Below are 6,000 nucleotides of genomic sequence, written 5' to 3' on the forward strand. Positions count from 1 at the left end.
CTGGGATGAAAATACCCAAATAGCGCATACTAAAACCTTTAAGAGATCAAAAAAAAAGAAGTTCGTTCCGCTTTTATATTTTTTTTTTATATTTTGTATTCCTTTAAAACTAATGTTTTTCTTCCACAAGTGACGCTTGGCAACCTTGTACGACAAGCAAGTTGGGGCCAGTCGGGGCAGTCGGAGTTTGCAAGACACTCATTTTTCTGATGTGAGCCTGCCGTCTTTGCCTTGTGTCGGTGGAGTTTTCGTGTTTCCGTATTGGAGTGCATAGTTAACGGTCGTGCGCTCGACGGGGCGAGTGTGTGCGTGGACCTGAACTGCTCCGAGGATAGTTCTTACTAGGGTGCCTCCATGTGCTAGGGTGACCACCCGTCCCGCGACTCGCGGGACTGTCCCGCATTGAGGGTTCATGTCTTGCGTATCGCAAGAAATACCAAAATCCTGAAAATGTCCCGCATTTCACACCGCTGTAAAGTTCACTATGCAACTCATGGCGCTACTGAACAACGGGGCACGGGGAAGTGCGGAGGTCGCTGGCAATCGTGTGGATCGCGATGGTACAGCATTTTCGATCCAAGCATTGCGGGAAGCGACCGTCGTTTTAGCATTAGAACCGACGTGCATGAGCCGTGGTCCTCTCTTCCCTTGGTGGCAATATATTGCCAGAGAAAATTGCTCGCCGAAAGTTGAAAATAAATTATTGTAATTATTATTCAAATCGTGCTAATTCAATGCAAAAAAAGTTGCCGAAATTTTTTTTTGTTAAGATGGTTACACAAGCTACACGACTGCAATTAACAGCGGTCAAAAACAACAAGACTCGAAATTTCTGTTGGAGCAGGCTGGTAAAAATAAGAATCAACAGGAAACCATAAAAGATTTATTGTTTCTTCTTTCCTTCTGATGCATTGAGTTCTACTGCAGTCGATTTTATATTTTCAACTTAGGCCCGTTTGTTAACATATGTGCCATTAAAACTCAAAATAAATCACTGGGAGTTAAAATTATTTGAGCTTCATTGCCGCAATACAATTTGCAGCTGTAGAATAGGCTTTGAGACAAAACAGGATAGGATGGTAAATGTGCTAAAAGAGCCTCATTTCGTGGCGTCTGTTGATGCATTTCCTCGAATATTTATTTTTTCTATGATTTTATTTTCCCTCCTTATGCCCTAGTCTTAAATTAAAAAAAAAAAAAGACAGATTGGGGCACAAGGAGGGAAAAATATGCTTCCTGCTTCTACTCCAGTCTCGAGTTAAAAAGCATCATGGTAAACTTCACCGGCTCGACTGCGCACTAAGTTAATTTTTTCAGTTGCCACAGTCCAAGTATATTACCGTTAGTCTCTCCACCCCCCCTCTCCCCTGGGGTCAGCGTGTCCCGCATTTGGCTAGCAGGAAGGTGGTCGCCCTACCATGTGCGCTTCGCATAGGGTGATGCCCAACTGCCTGTTTCCCTTTCCCACAAACTCGTCCACCGCCATTTTGTTCCTCATTGTTTCCCCGTGCGCCGGAAAGTGGCCTTTATGTCCATCGGTCCTCCCATCCGGGGGGGGGGGGGGGGGGGGGGGGGGGAGGAGGGGGGAAATGCTAGCCCTCCCTCGTGGGCTCCACAACGCTGCTTCGAACTTGAGAAATAAAGTGCTTGTTTCCGGGAGGGTTATAAGCCCGCGGATTATCGCCGAGGACCAAAATGGCTACTGGTTTTTCGGCGAGTTGTATTACAAAAGTAGGCATCACCCTAGCAAAGCGCACATGAAGGCTCCCTAGTTCTAGCGAGCCGGTGCCGCTGTCACCCCAAGCAGCGCCAGAAAGTGACTTTCGATCGGCCGACGGTTGGCCAGTGTCTGGACAGCTTGGCCACTTTAAGTTCTTGGCCAAAGGAGACATAAAAACAAGGCCGGCAAGAGTCCGGCCACAAACTAGCTGGCCAGACGTGTTGATTTTCAGCTTGGCCGCCGGAGACATAAACGCGGTTGGCAAGTGTTTGGCCTCCAGTGCTCATATTCAGCTTGGTCGCCGTCGACATAAACACGGCCGGCTAGCGTTTGGCCAGAAGCGCTGATTTTCAGCTTGGCCGCCGGGGACATAAACACGGCCGGCAAGTGTTTGGCCAAAAGTCCTGATTTTCAGCTTGGCCGCCGTGGACATAAACACCGCCGGCAAGTGTTTGGCCAGAAGTCCTAATTTTCAGCTTGGCCGCCATGGACATAAACACCGCCGGCAAGTGTTTGGCCAAAAGTCCTGATTTTCAGCTTGGCCGCCGTGGACATAAACACCGCCGGCAAGTGTTTGGCCAGAAGTCCTGATTTTCAGCTTGGCCGCCGTGGACATAAACACCGCCGGCAAGTGTTTGGCCAGAAGTCCTGATTTTCAGCTTGGCCGCCGTGGACATAAACACCGCCGGCAAGTGTTTGGCCAGAAGTCCTGATTTTCAGCTTGGCCGCCGAAGACATAAACACGGCTGGCAAATGTCTGGCCAGAAGTGTTGATTTTCAGTTTCGCCGAAGGGACACCCATAATCTTCACTTTCATCACGCTGACGAAACTTTGGCATGACGACGGGCAGCGACAGAAGCATCATAAGCGAGTGGTTGGCAGGATTGTAGTGCGTGCATCGCGTGAACACTTTTAGCGCAAGCAAACGATCACCGTTTTATTCAGTTTTTTTTTCATTAGACTTCAAAGGATATTTTCTTGACTAGCACTGCCGTGTGATATGTTCATTTGGAACATTACCAGAAGTGGGAAAATATTTTGCCCGCCGTTCTTTGAAAATAAAATACGAAAACAGCGCCGATGTCATCTTCGCGCTAAAAATATCGCTCTGTCGCTGCGCGGCACTCTTAGCACGAATAGCACATTCGCGTTTTTTTGTTTAGTGCTCCGCATATTTACTTCCCAACTGCACTCTAAGAAAAAAAAAAGTTGGAGTTGGGTGCATCGGGCGCACATGCACCCCTCTGCTGGAAGATGCACCCTCCGTTACCCAACCAGTGTACTTGTACACCGACCATGAGCCCCCTCCTCCACCTTAAAATCCTATAGGTGTATCAATGCACCCAGCATTAGTACACCGCCACGCTAGCCACGCGCCCCGATCAGCTTGTGCTTGGATCGGATAAGATTGGATCTTTCGGGCTTCGTGCTTTGGATGAGCCTAAACATAACGTCTCTCATACATTGATTACACAAAAAGGTTGCGATGCTGCGCGGGCCGTTGCTGACAGGCAGTGCTCCGTAGGGTACGCCCGGCACGAGAACGTTTTCGCGTTCGCTCCGCAAAGGATTTTCAACGACAAAGCAGCGTCCTGCATCAACAGAAAGCTAACGCTGCTCGCGAGTCCCACGCTCAAATTTTCGCAGAGCGAACGCGGTCGGTCAATGTAGTCACCGAAACAATCAATAGGAGACTTTTTGATCACTTGACTCCGCTCTCTGGGCGCAGGTAACTTGAGGAGCGTGATCACGTTGTGATGGTATCCCGGATGACGCAGGAGCTTTTTCCAATCCCAGGAATGCCGGCTTCCTGGCCTAGTCTCTTTTGTGCTATGCTGTGACCTGCGTAGCTGCTGTAGATTTTGTCCGCGACAACGCATCCAAGACAAGCAGTATTTCAAAAGTCTTTTGCGTATAACGGCAACAAGCGATTTCTTCAAAGAAGCCTAAGAAATTCTTGTGACGCGTTTAGTCTGCGTTCGGCAAATGACTGCTTTTGCCACATCGTGCTCGGTGAATCTTAACGGACCCCTTTTTTCCCGTTTTTGTGTGGTTGTTCTGCAGTGCCCGTATCGACATATATCTCGCAATACATCTTTCAAGTCCGCTAAGTTTGTGGTAAGTGCACTGAACCCGGCTTGTAGAAAACGAGTGACCGCTGTTCTACGGGTACTCTTCAAGATTATTTATAGAATCAGGCACTGTCTATTCTCCCGGCAGACGGGACAATAATTACTCCGAAAGTCTGCCCGCAGTCGCCTCCAAATAGCTGGCTTAAATCGTGCGACAATTATACTGGACAATACTTATCTTCTTGTTCTCTCGGAATTTCGTGGAACCATCTGTCATAGGCGACTTTTCGTGAATGCACGTTTGATGGACACTTTGTCGACACTAACATATCACCGACACTCGTTACGCAAATTTCACACTGCGGGGACATTTTTTCGCGGGTGTGTCGATCATTGGCCGGCAGTTCCGTCCATGCAGCTTCGCTGCGACATTCTGCAGCGGCTCATTACAGAAACGTTATCTCACGTGGCCCACCCTACAACCAATTTGCGGCGACAATCTGGGGTGACTTCTTACAAAAAAAAAGGCTACTCATTGTAGCTGTTTATAAAACAACTGTCGATGAAACATCGTTCGACGAACTGATTGTTTGTTTGTTTGTTTATTTGTTTATCCTTATTTTCAGTGACCCACCAACAGCTTGACGCCTCCTTAGTGGTGCACTTATTCCTTCAGAAATACAACGCTAAACAGGATAAAAGCGAAACGTTAGGAAAGAACAATAGCCTCAACACACTATCGAAATTTACGCTTTTCATCAAATATATCAAGGCTAGCATTCGCACAAATCCGTTCTAAATGGTTATAAGTCAGTTGTAGGCGTGTTATGGGTGCAGCATGATAAAAGTCGATAGGATAAAACAAATTATAAAGTCTACACGATTGACGAGGAACGTGCAAATAGATGTGGCTGAGTAGCTCTGGGGAGTCAATTATACCATTTACAATCTTATACAAGTATGTAAGTTCACGAATTGTTCTCCTGTTGTGCAACAAGTCTAACTTCACGAGTTCACAAATCCTCTCATAACTATAGAAATAATTCGGTTGAAAATAACGATCAAACAAAACACGAACAAACCTACGTTGAACACTCTCAATTAAACCTGAATTTGTCACTCCAATACAGTTCCAGACAACTGAGGCATATTCAACACGACTACGCACCAGTGAAGAAAACAAACGTAAAATACAAAGTGGTTTAGAAAAATCGCGTGTCACTCGTGTAATGGCTCCCAGCACTCGAAAGGAAGCATTCGTAATTGTGGTCACGTGATGGTTGAAATTAATTTCAGGATCCATAAAAACGCCTAGATCACGGATGACCTCAACACGAGTAATATTGGTGGAATATAATACATAGAGAAAACTCAGAATTTCACGCTTCCTAGAAAAGGACACAACTTTCGTCTTTGATTCATTTAAAAGCAGGTCATTTGAAAAACACCACGCCGAAACAGAATCTATATCGCGCTGAAGACATTCAGAATCGTCAACCCTTTTAACCGCTACAAAAAACTTAATATCATCAGCAAATAACAAAAACCGCGTGTGTTTAATACAGGAAGTTAGATAGATAACTTTGGTTTCAATGTTTTAATTGCCTCCAAGACTTCAGATTCATTAATTGGAGCACAAGACAAAAAATTCAGGCAGTTTTTATTCGAGCTAGGCATTAAGCCATTATTTGTACTGAAAGAAGCACTAAAGTGGCGCGCAAAAATATTAGCTACATCAACAGGGTCAGAGACGAAATCCTCATTATCTCGCAATGTGATCGTGGTAACATTCTTTTTGATGCTCTCTTTGACAAACTCCCACATACACTGTGGCTCTGTGCTCAATGATTGCTCGGCGATGTCAGCACGTTGTTGTTTATCTCGCTTAAACAATTGTTTCGCCTCTGCACGACATTGACTAAATCTCGTGTACCAAACGGCATTGCCAGCTTTTTGTACAAGCGATGATAGTGCAGCTTGCGCCTTCAGCAATGTCTTAGTTCCTTCGAGAACCATATGGGATAGTCACTTTTATGAGACACCCTCTTTGGTATAAAGAGTCACATGCTTTCCTGGACAATAGTCGAAAGTGTGGAAGTTGATGATTCAACACACTGATCAGCTAGAACACTGTTCCAGTCATAGTTCCGAAGATACTGATACAATGAATAGTAATCACCGTTGGAGTAGGAAAACCATGATTGTGA

This window comes from Ixodes scapularis, unplaced genomic scaffold (assembly GCF_016920785.2).
Source record: "Ixodes scapularis isolate PalLabHiFi unplaced genomic scaffold, ASM1692078v2 PGA_scaffold10__122_contigs__length_95168666, whole genome shotgun sequence".
NCBI lineage: Eukaryota > Metazoa > Arthropoda > Arachnida > Ixodida > Ixodidae > Ixodes > Ixodes scapularis.